The following is a 13,147-nucleotide window of genomic DNA, read 5'->3' on the forward strand; positions in this document are numbered from 1 at the left end:
TGTTATTGATTTGCAATCAAGGATAGTACTTCACGCATCTTGCATCCCACTTTTTCATAGTCATGTCTAAACTAGGGGCAATGCCCTTAATCTATTTGATGGAAGTGGATTATACATTATTTTTGTGATTCATTGAGTTCTTCATTCAAAACTATCTCATAAAATCCAAAAACATTGGAAAACTATCTCACAAAATACCAAAAACATTGGAAAACAATCATCAAAATCCAAAAACATTGGAAAACTATCTCACAAAATCCAAAAACATTTCAAAAACATCAAAATCAATCAAAAACATGGCAACACCTTGTACATACCTTTTTCAAAGCAAATACCAAACAAACACTGTGCAATACTCAAAACAATCACCACTTATCACATCAACCCAACAATCAACATCGACACAAAAACTGTCTTGACAAGGATGCATCCTTCCTTACCAAAACAAAGATAAGATCACGTTTTCTTTGACAAGAAATTTATGTTTAAAGCTATCAAGTACTTGGTTCAATTTGTGGGTTATTTATTTATATCAGGCTCCTACGCTACTCCGGGATATCCACAAGTGATTAGAGTGGCCAGGATGGTTCCTAAGCATTGTTTGTATGTCTTCTGCGAATTATTCCAATGACGTTTTGGGGCCTGTACTAATGGTGTCTATGTGGGAAGTTCACTAAGCTATGTGATCATATGGAAAATATAGTCATGGATCACTATGGCTTGCTGACTATAGCGTATACCTCGACCATATGAGCATGAACCATTATCGAGGGTCCATATTCTTTATTCTTTATATATGATGTTTTCTTACAAGTACAATGCTCCATCTTTGGTTCCTACCGCCTCATCCAAGCTCGATAATGGTTTATCTCTTACTACGGTCTGAACTTGTCTCAGGATATGATCGGCAAAAGATCAAGGAGGACGTTCCAAGTCATGCATGAAAGGAGATAATCCTTGTCTATTCCGCAAGCAATACTCAGGTCAACTTGATCCATTATGTCAAGTTGCTTGTATTAACTTTCTATATCAAAATTCATGTAAGAACTACTCTGGTCATCTTGAATCATTATGTCAAGTTGCTTGTATTTTCTTACAACATTTTTAAGCTCAATAATGAAAATAAAGCACTATGGATCGTCATTCCATCTCATCTGTTTATATTGCATTTCGTTCCATCTCACCCATCCATTTACTCATTCATTATTCATATACATGGTTTTGTATGCAAGTGCGAACAAAGTTAATATAAGCAGTTATGTGAAAATTGAGTTGGTCTTGGATACAATCACGATAGAGTACTCTGATACATCATCAGTGCATCATGCAAATTCTAAACAACCTTGAATTCATCTATCATGATCATATCATCATCATTACATTTAGTTGCATTTACATCAAGTACATTTCATATCATTTAGTTGCATAAAATTACATATAGTTCATTATCACTTATTAGTCTTATTATATCATTTCATCATTCCATAATCATGACATTTAGATTCATTCATATGATAAATTGTCCTTGATTGTATTAGCCATTACTATGCATTCATTTAGTGTCGAGTTACCAATCATCATTTATCATCATTTATCATCATTTATCATTGCATACATCTATTTATCTATCCATTAGTTTAGTGAATTCATTTATCCATTTAGTATATTTCTATACTCATTCAATGCATTTCATTTAGGATTCATTACAAACATGCATTCATTCTACTTTTTAAATTGCATTAAGGTGCAGTTATTCATGAGTGGCATTATCATTGCATTATCATTTCACTTCATCACATTTTCTAACATTTAGAATCATAATAAAATCATTTGTTTCCACATAGGTTCATATATTATCCATATACGTTCATTTAGAAATCATTATTTCAAACATTTGTACTTTACATTTGTTACATTCATCTAACAAAACATTTAGATACATTTACATATATATATCATTCATTTAACACATTAAATCATAAACATCATTGCATATCATTATCTCATTGTCTCATCAAAACATAAAAATCCAAAGTACCATCATAATCATTATTATGCACACATAACCATCATGGCATTGCATACATAAGGCATTACATCACCAGCACATCATGCACACATATATACACCTGCATATACATATTAGCATCATGTCATACAATATGCATATAGACATCATGTAGGCATAAATCATCATAAAAACATACATATAGGCATCATCTCATAAAAACACATACATATAGCAAGTATAAAGTATCCATCTGAGCATAAAATCAGAAAATCATCATCCTAAATAAACATCCATACATGTCATCAAAATGCATATCCTCACAAAAAAAGGGATCTCCTCATATATCATATCATATCACCAAAAATATACATGTATCAGAGTACAATGAAGTCCAAAACATCGGCTACCAAGAGCCATCCAAGACATAGTCGAAAATGACAATATAAATACATGCATACAAAATGCTCTCTTAGATACCACTCTGACCAGATGCTGCACACCCATCTCTACCTTCTCCCCCACTAGCCCCTGCACCACCTGGTCTATCTCTCCGTGGAGGACCCATCACACCACCACTGCTCTGCATCCTCTGAGACCGCTCTGATCTCGCCTGCCGCATCTGGGAATAGCTCAGTGCTCGCTGACTAGCTAGCACCACCTACTCGTATAACACCCGCCAATACTCTATCTCTGTCTGTGCTCGTCAAATATCCCTCATCACCTCCCCAGTAGGACCCTATGCCCCTACTTCAACCTGGACTCTCTCCTGGAGCTCTGCTAATCTCTCCACTGCATCATCCCTCTCCCCCAACACCATAGTAAGCTCCAACTCTTAGGAAAACAACTAAACATCTCTAGCTACTACCTCTACCTCCAAATCCTCTACGCAAGTCTGCAAATACCTTGTCATATGATCCCGTAGATCTCCACCTGTCGCTCCCATATCCATAGGTGCCTCCCCAGTGGCTCCCTCTCCCGTAGCTCCCTCCTCTATATCCATAGGTGCCTGTCCCTCACCTGCATCCCTGCCACCTAATCTCATACCTCCTTGCATCAATAGTCCCTGAGATAGCTGCAATGGCTTCCCACCTCTCCCTCTCCAGTGTAATCGACCACCACCCCCACCTCCTCCTCCTCCTCCATCCCCACCACCACCATCTCCATCACCACCATCCCCTCTTCCCCATCCACCTACTACTCTATGACCTCCTCTCCTCCTCCATCTCTGTCCCCTCTCCTCCGCAAAATATGGAATCGGCTCTACCAGATATGATATCCGAGGAATCGGATGCGCTGCAATATACTGCGTATACTCCTCTGACACCCTAGCATCCACCATCCCGACCTCATATGCCATGGTCTCGCCTATAGTGTGTGAATCTTGGCTAATGCTTGATCATACAGTAATAATGGCCCCCATAAGTACCTCTCTCAGACCACCCTGACATACTCTCCTGAACCACTAGGCAATCCCCGCCTCCGCCAAAATTGTCTCAACACCCAGCCCGGAAGCTATCTCTCCACATTGTAGGTTGTCCTACCAATGAGGAATCAAGTCATAAAAATATATGGAAACACCTCTGCACCATCCTCCCATGGCTCACACTCATTGTACGGCCTCTAGATCACTGTATCCAAGTCATCCAGTGCCCACCGCCACCACTCTAACTTCTCCAGGTGGGGTTGACTTGTCATCCCTCCATACATGTATACATAGGGTTGATCCATTGCTCGAAATCTCAAACTGACTAGTCGAGTAACTGGTAAATTCTCCCATGCCCAAATATGCAGTAACGTGATACCTACTCCCAAAGAGCCCATCCCTCGATATGCTACCTCATGTAGCTCCCGCTATAAGTGTGATAGCACGCACGGTCCCCATGCAAACTAAGTCCCCTCTATCATCATCTGCTTGATCACCTGACCCCAACCAACAACCAGTCCATGTGATTGTCTATCCCGACACAGTAGTCCCCCAACAATACCTGATAGCACTGCTGGTAATGGCTCATACAAGGCTTCTATGTCCTCCCAGGCTATCGACCCGTCATCAATATTCACATCCTCCTCCAAAAATCTCTGCACTACTAAGGTCCCCCACGCTCGGTCATAGCTCACCAGCTCTCCTCAGATGGGAATGTGCAGGATGCGCCAAACATCCTCTAGTGTAACTGTCATCTCTCCCTATGCTAAGTGAAACGTACATGTCTCACTATGCCACCACTCTGCCAATGTTGTAATCAAACTGTGATTCATCCGAATCATGGGCATATATATCACATCATACAGGCCTATCACTGCAATGCAATCCACCTCGGCCTCTGTCAACCGATCACGCAAGACCTATGTGGCAAGATGCCTCTCGTGCAACTGTAAGACATGAAGATCCTCTTACACAAGTGCATCAACCATCATCATCAGTTGTTTTGTTTCAAACTTTCTTAAGTTTAAACCTATACTATCAACAGATACTTTGATCAAGTATCTTCGGGTCTCAACAGGTAAGCAATCATGGTACACCTAGACTTCAACAGATATTTATCCTAATGACCTAAGTCTCATCATGGCTGCTATGGTTCAAAACAACTCTCACCTCACATTTTCATCCATCCATCATTGGCATCCAGAGATTCTTGTTCACACACACTGGGGCATCTATTTTCCTACACAAAAGCGCTATCTTGCACACAGTAACGCTAATCTCTTCGCAAAAGCGCTCAATCAACTAGGCAATAGCACTCAAACAACAATCACACTATACTGACTCTACCATAGCGCTACTACACCTCAACAACGCTAATTCAACTACTCAATAGCACTAACAAAACAAAAGCGCTATTCTAACTACACACAAGCGCTACCTCACAACAAAAGTGCTCAATTGACCAAGCAATAACGCTAAAAGCCCAACAGTGCTAAAACAACTATACAATAGCACAACTATTCATAAAAGCGCTAAAATCACTATGCAATAGCGCCATAGCGGCACAATAATGCTAATTAAATTAACAAAAGCGCCAAAACACAGTTCTAGGACTATTATCTTGACTCAACTTGGACCTAGCTAAAAATATATAAAAAATGCACAAAAATTAAAAATTCAAATTCACATACCGCTGGTTTGTAGTCATCTGGCCACTTGAATCGACGGACTCGCTCTAATCGGTGTTCTGCTATGGGAACCGGCATCCTGACTGCTGCTTGCTCCTCCAAAAAGTCAAAACCAGAGCTCAGATTTTACTATGGTCGGGAATACAAATGAGCCTGTTTTCACCCCTTTCTACCCATATAAACCCTTTGTCGTAACCCTAATTTTCCCCTGCTCACCGCTGTGGTCCTCGTGAACTTCCCAAGCCTCCCATTTCTTCATTTTATCTTCAATTTCTTCTATTTTTCACTAGTATTGCTAACTTCTTCTCTTCTACCACCCTACCAATTTTCATTCTTTTTCGAGAGATTGCCTGATTTTTTGAAATTTTTGGCCCATCTCTCGAGGGGGAATACCACCCATTAAATTAATATTTTATGGGGCATTTCTTCACACTTATTTTTCTTTCTTTGAAACAACGCGATAAACTGCACCGTCTCAAAGAGGGGCAAATGTAATCACATAAATCTATCCATTTTGATTAAATGAATATTTCCTATTTATTTAATTAAAAATCCACTAGCCATCACTTAATTAAATTAATATTTAATTAATTCATCTTCAAACATTCTCCTATTAATTAAATAAATTATTCAATTTATTTTAATTAATGCATTCAACCAAATTCACACTCAATTAAATGAATAAATTCTATTTATTCAATTTAATTCTCTTTCTTCTTTTAAATAAATAAATTAAAACATTTATTTAAATCATTATTCCCCCCCACTTCCATTTTCCTACAAATGCAAGTTGAAATAAATTAATTTTATTTTAATTAAAAACCTATTTTCCCTCACCCACCAAATCTACTTGCACTCCTAACCCCCCCTTCTAGATTCTTCTAATCCTAATCAACTAACCTAATCCATCCCCTAATTATTGTCACATTCCTAAGCAACTTCGAGTCACTTCTCAAAGACTTCAAAGTCTTTGAAAAGCATTTAATGCTTTGTGTGTTCAATAATTTAACCTCTAAAGTCTTCCAAACCACTTATGGCTCTTTTATGACCATTTATGGTTAACCCCTAACTCAACCCTCATGTGACTCATGTGTCTCCTCAAGCATTTATTGCTTTGACCATGGTTATCCCTTTTACCTTTGCACAAGATTTTATCCATTGGATAAAAGCTTTATTCTTTGAATAAAGAATTTATTCACTCAACCCAACCTTGACCTTAACTCCCAAGTTAACCTTCAGGTCATGTCAAGCATTTAATGCTTATTCCCTCTCCTCTCAACCTATCTCATATTGACACTTGTTATACTGGAATTGGGTTGAAAGCCATCACATGGATTGAATATCATTCAATCCTGACCCTTGTTGAGATTACTCAATCTCAACCATCCATTGCTCCATTTTTCCTATAAATAGAGCCCATTTCTTCATAATCCAGATCCTGAAAACTTGTATGCATTTAATCTATAGGCATTTATAGAGAGCATTTAGCATCATATTCACTTTTTTGGTTTAAAATCAATTAGTTAATTAGATAAATCTCTTATTTCAGCTTTTATTCACACTTGCATAACATAAGTCATAATCATCTACAATTTTGAACTTCCATAAGCATCCATAGTGCAAAAAGCTACTGAGAGCTACACTAATTTGGAACTTGGAGAGGAGAGGAACAAAGGAGAAGGAGCTAAGAGCATGTTAAAATGCATTTGGAAATGCCTTGTTGTATTTACTTCCATAGTTAAATATTTTATCATGTTTTTAGTGTCTCTTTTGATATGCCTGCTTAGATTAGTTTTTGGTTGATTAACACTAACAGTTTCTTGTGTTTTGTGTGTTATACGACCATAGGTTTTAGTCTAACCATTGCCCCATTTTGCAGAGCATCAGTATGATATTTGGAATTTAATATGTACGCTTCTAGATTTTATTTAATATGCATGTTATTTGTTATTTAATTAGTAGAAGCATACATTTAATTTTTGGGTTTCAAACTGAGGAGTTTAATTAAGAAAATATAATTAAAAAATAATAATATAAAATTATACATTAAAAAGTAGGAATTTAAATCACCATTTAATTTACTTTTTAATCAATAGAGATAGTAATGGAATACTTAAAGATAAATTTATGGAAAAAACCAATTAATTTAAGTTTTATTCATAGAAGTGTGAAAAAAAGCATGAGATGGATGAATAGAAAGCTTTATAGTAGATTTCTTATTTCAACTGAGTTTTGGAAAGTTGAGATGTTGTAAATGAAAGTGTTTCATACATAAAAATTATATTAAAATATAGTATGTTGTATTTCGTTTTTATGAAATTCTACTATTTTTTTTAATTTGTATAAAACTAATATTATTTGCAAAAATAATTATTATGATTTAAATTATCTTAAATATAGCATACATCTTTTAGATAAAGCACTATATTTCTAATAAAATAGATTTTTCCATGTTTTGTTTGCAAAAAGATCAAGATTGTAGTAAAATAAGAAAGATATTAAATTTAGTAATTTAAAAAAAATAAATGCAAAACTTAGTAAGTTAGAAAAAAATTATGGTAATAATTTGCAGTGAAAGAATGGAGTTTTTAATTAAAATTAACCAAAAAATTAAAATCTAGTAAAAAGAGGAAAGATATACAACTAAATACATTTTTTTTTTTAAAGTTACAAAACTTAGTAAGTTCTACAATAAAATTATGGTAACAAGTTGTAGTGATCTGGATTTATACAAGTTAATAATTTATTTTGGAAGAATTTATGCCATAAATTTTGTAAAAAAATATGGTAACAAGTTGTAGTGATCAATATTTATGACTCAAATTTTTTAGTTTTTTTTGCTTATGAATGTCTATTCCAAATTTGCAAGGCAATGAATATAATAGTAAAATTATATATTATCAAAGTGTAATTTTTTTATAATAGTTATTAGGGTTGGAATCAACCCTAATCCTAATGGAATCTTAAAACCAATTTTGATCTTATTTGAATCTTCATAATCGTAAGCATAATTTCATGGATAGTTTAAAAAAGGGTGAAATGTATTAAAATTCATTATGCTAGAATGTGCATATGTTGCAGTTGTCCATGGTTTACTTGATGAATAGTTAACATCATAACATAATTTTCAATTAATATTATGGAAGTGAATGTTTTCTAAACTATATAAATTATATATTTTTAAATATTTACAATTTTTTTATGCATTTTGTCCACTACTAAATTCAATTTTCAAATGATTAAAAAATTGTTGTATTGATAACCTAAACCCTAACTCTAAAATAACCTTAACTCTAAACCCAACCTAACAATGATTGTATCCCTAATATAAACCTAATTGAATCTTTCGGCTAATGTAACCCATAACCCTAACTAAAAATTAACTCTAATATTAAAACCAAGCATTGTTATAGAACTCTCACCCAAACATAATGCTTTATTCTTAAATATTAACCCTATTTAAATCTAAACACTAAATCCAACCCTAATTAAATTGTTATGCTAACCTTATTCTTGATTGAATCCTAGTCCTAACCCTAACACTCATTCTAATTGAAACACAATCCTCACTCCAAGCATTATCCTACTAGAGTAACCCTAATTATAGCCTAAGCTTAACCCTAAACATATAATCTTACCATAATTTCAACCTAAGCCTAAAATTAACTCTAATCCTAGAATTAAACCCTACCTACAATTTAAACCCTAATCTTTAGAACCATAATTGAACCCTAACCATAACTAAGTCCTAACCCTAATTGAACCATAATCCTAATCAAATTATATCCCAAACCCTTACCATCAATTAACTATAATCCTAACTTAACCTTAACCATAATGTAATTGAATCATAGCCCTAATTTAACCTTTAGGTTAACATAACCATAACCCTAATTAAACGTTAACTCTAACCTTAAAATCCATCTTTATTGAAGGACCCTAATTCCAAACATCATGCTTCATACTCAAACCCTAACATTAACACTAAAACTAATCTTACAAAATTAAAATCTAACCCTAAACTTAACTATAACCCAAAGAATTAAATACTATATACAACTTCAACCATAATCTAGCCATGATTGAACCATAACCTCAAACTAAACCTTAACACTAATTCAAACTTAATCATAAGATAACCTTAAAGTTTACTATAACTCTACAATTAATCTCTAATTACAACATGAATCCTAAATAACCATAATTGGATCCTATCCCTCAACTTAAATCTAACCCTAATTGATCTCTAATCTTAAGCTACCTGTAACCATAATCTACTACATACCTTGATCCTAATTGAGCTATGATCCTAACCTTAATTATAATTAAATTTTTATGATAATCAAATCCTAATCGTAATTGAACCCTAAATCTAATTGACTATAACCTTAATCCTTAACCGTAATCCCCTAATGATAACCTAACCATAAACTTAACTGTAACCTTATAATTAAACCGTAATACTAACAATAACTCTAAACCTAAGCTCTTACCCTAATAATGATATAAATCCTAACCATTAGTGTAAACCCTAATGCTAAACCTAACCCTAACAACGGTGTAAGCCCTAACATTAATCCTATTAGTAATCCTTAACACTAACCCTAACCATGATATAAACCCTAACCCTAACTCTAACCCTAAATTAAATTATATCTCTAATTATAAATAATCATAAACCCTAACCCTAACCTTGAATCTATCTCTAAGTTAAAACCTAACACTAGGGTAAGTGCACAAAGATGGTGGTCAGAAAAGTGGACACACCAAAAAAAAACATGAAAAACACCAAAACGCGCATGAGGTATTTCAAATTTAAAGAACACCATACGCGTTTAGGCTCGTTTTGCTGAGCCTAACCAAAGTTAAACCGCGTGCGCGGTTTAAAACATACTAACCGCATACGCAGTTTAAAGAATACTAACCACGTACACAATTTAAAGCATACTAACCGCGTACGCAGTTTAAAAACTAAAACCATGTATGTGGTTCTGTCTGTCAATAAAATGCAATTCACTTAGCATTCCATTAGGTTTTTCAGTAGGATATATACATAAAATATAACATTTAAGTATAAGTGGCTTTTCTCTTTATCTTTTATCTTAAGACAAAGATAAATGTCACTTATACTTTAAGTTATATTTTATGTATATATTGTTAGGATGTTTGAGAGTGGTTCCAGATTTCTAAGAGTTATAATGCAGATTCTAGTTTTTTTAGTATTCTTATAAATTTTAGACTTAGTCAAATTTCAGTAATCAGCATGCTCATATCAACATTATGTATCTCATCTCTTCCCTACATTCCCCCTCTCTTCCTTAACCCCTACCTTTTTGTCTCTTAGGCATCTCCCTCTCTACTTTCTTCCCTCTCTTGGGTATCTCTCCATCTCTTTCTCATCTCCCTCACTCTCTTTCTCTCTTTCATATATCACTCTCTTTCTCTCCCTCTCTCAAATATCTATATCTCTCACTCTCTCCCCCTCTCTTAAGTGTCTCTCTCTCTCATTCTCTCCCTCTCCCTCCCCCTCCCCCTCCCTTTCTCTTCCTTTGTCAAGTATTTATTTTCCTCTAACTCTCTTTCTCTCTCCTCCTCTTGCTCCATTTCTCTTTCTCTCAAGTCTCTCTCCTTCTCTCTATCACATCTCTGTCTATCAACCTCTCTCTCTCTCTCTCTCTCTCTCTCTCTACCTCTATCTCTCTATCTCACTCTTCTCCTCTGTCAAGTGTATCTCTTTCCCACTCTCTCCCTACCTCCCCACCTCTCTTTCTATTTTTCACTTAAGTCTCTCTCTCCCTCTCTCTCTCTCTCTCTCTCTCTCTCTCTCACACACACACACACACACACACACACACACATTCTTTATCTCTCAAGTCTCTCCCTCTCATCCTCGTTCTCTCTATATCACTCTCTCCTTCTCTCAGATGTCTCTCTGTCATTCTCTCCCTCTCCCCTCTCCCTCCCTCTCTCTCTTTCTCACTCTCTGCCTCTCTTCACACCTCTCTCTCTCTAGTCTCTTGTAATATCCTTCCACCCCTTCCTCCCTCTCACTATGACTCTCTCTACCTCTCACCCTCTCTTTATCTCTCTCTCTCACCTTTCCTCCCTTCACCTCTTAGGTCTCTCTTTCTCTCCCAATCCCTCTATCCACCTCTCTCTCTCTCTCTCTCTCTCTCTCTCTCTCTCTCTCTCTCTCTCTCTCTCTCTCTCTCTCTCTCTCTCTCTCTCATTCTCTCATTTATCTCTTGTCTCTCCCCCTTAGTCTCTATCTCTCTATCTCACTCTCCTCCTCTCTTAGGTGTATCTCTCTCCCATTTCCTCCCTCTCCTCCCCTCTCTCCCTCTCTAGGGTCAAAAGGTATTCTTAGGGGTCATATGGTATCTTAGGGATCCATGCATGTGTCCTAAGGGGTCATAGGACACCATATGACCCATAATGACACATAAGAGGTCATATGGAGTCATAAGGGGTCATAAGACACCATATGACCCCTTAGCACACCATACGACCCATAATGACACCAAATGGTATTCTAAGGGGTCACAAAACACTATATGACCTCTTAGGACACCATACGACCAATAACAACACCATATGGAGTCCTAAGGGGTCAAATAGTGTCCTAAGGGGTTGTAGAAGACCATATGACCCCTTAGGACACCATATGACCCCTAATGACACCATATGGTGTCCTAAGTGGTCATAAGGTGTGCTAGGGGTCATACGACAACATAAGACACATAACAATACCATATGGTGTCCTAATGGCTCATAGGACACCATATGACCCTTAGAACACAATACGACCCCTAACAACATCTAAGGGATCATATGGTATCCTAAGGGGTCATATGACACTATATGATCCATTAGAACACCATAGGACCTATAATGATACCAAATAGTATCGGGGGTCATAGAACACCATATGGTGTTGTTATGGGTTGTATGGTATCTTGAGGGGTCATATGGCATCCTATGACCCCTTAGGACACCATATGATGTTGTTATGGGTCGTATGGTGTCTTAAGGGGTCATATGGTGTCCTAATGGGTCATAGGACACCATATGACCTCTTAGGAAACAATAGGATCTCTAATGACACCTAAGGGATCATATGGTGTCCTAAGAGATCATAGAATACCATATGACCCTTTAGGACACCATACAACCCATAACGACACCATATGGAGTCCTAAGGGATCATAGAACACCATATGACCTGTTAGGACACCATTTGACCCATAACAACACATAAGAGGTCATATGGAGTCCTAAGGGGTCATAAGCCACCATATGACCCCTTAGCACACCATACAACCCATAATGACACCAAATGGTGTTCTAAGGGGTCATAAAACACTATACGACCTCTTAGGACACCACACGACCCATACTGACACCATATGGAGTCCTAAGGGGTCAAATAGTGTCCTAAGGGGTCGTAGGAGACCATATGACCCCTTAGGACACCATATGACCCCTAATGACACCATATAGTGTCCTAGGGGTCATACGACAACATAAGACACATAATGATACCATATGGTGTCCTAATGGATCATAGGACACTGTATAACTCTTAGAACACAATATGACTCCTAACAACATCTAAGGGGTCATATGGTATCCTAAGGGGTCATAGGACACTATATGATCCCTTAGCACACCATAGGACCTATAATGATGCTAAATAGTGTCCTAAGGGGTCATAAAATACCAAATGGCCCTTTAGGACACCATATGGTGTTGTTATGGGTTGTATGGTGTCCTCAGGAGTCATATGGCATCCTATGACCCCTTAGGACACCATATGGTGTCATTATGGGTCATATGGTGTGTAAAGGGGTCATATGGCATCCTAAGGGGTCATAGAACACCATATGACCTCTTAGGAAATAATATGAGCTTTAATGACATGTAAGGGATCATATGGTATCCTAAGGGGTCATAGAATGCCATATGACCCTTTAGGACACCATATGACCCATAATGACACCATATGGAGTCCTAAGGGGTCATATG

Source organism: Cryptomeria japonica, chromosome 7, assembly GCF_030272615.1.
Source record: "Cryptomeria japonica chromosome 7, Sugi_1.0, whole genome shotgun sequence".
NCBI lineage: Eukaryota > Viridiplantae > Streptophyta > Pinopsida > Cupressales > Cupressaceae > Cryptomeria > Cryptomeria japonica.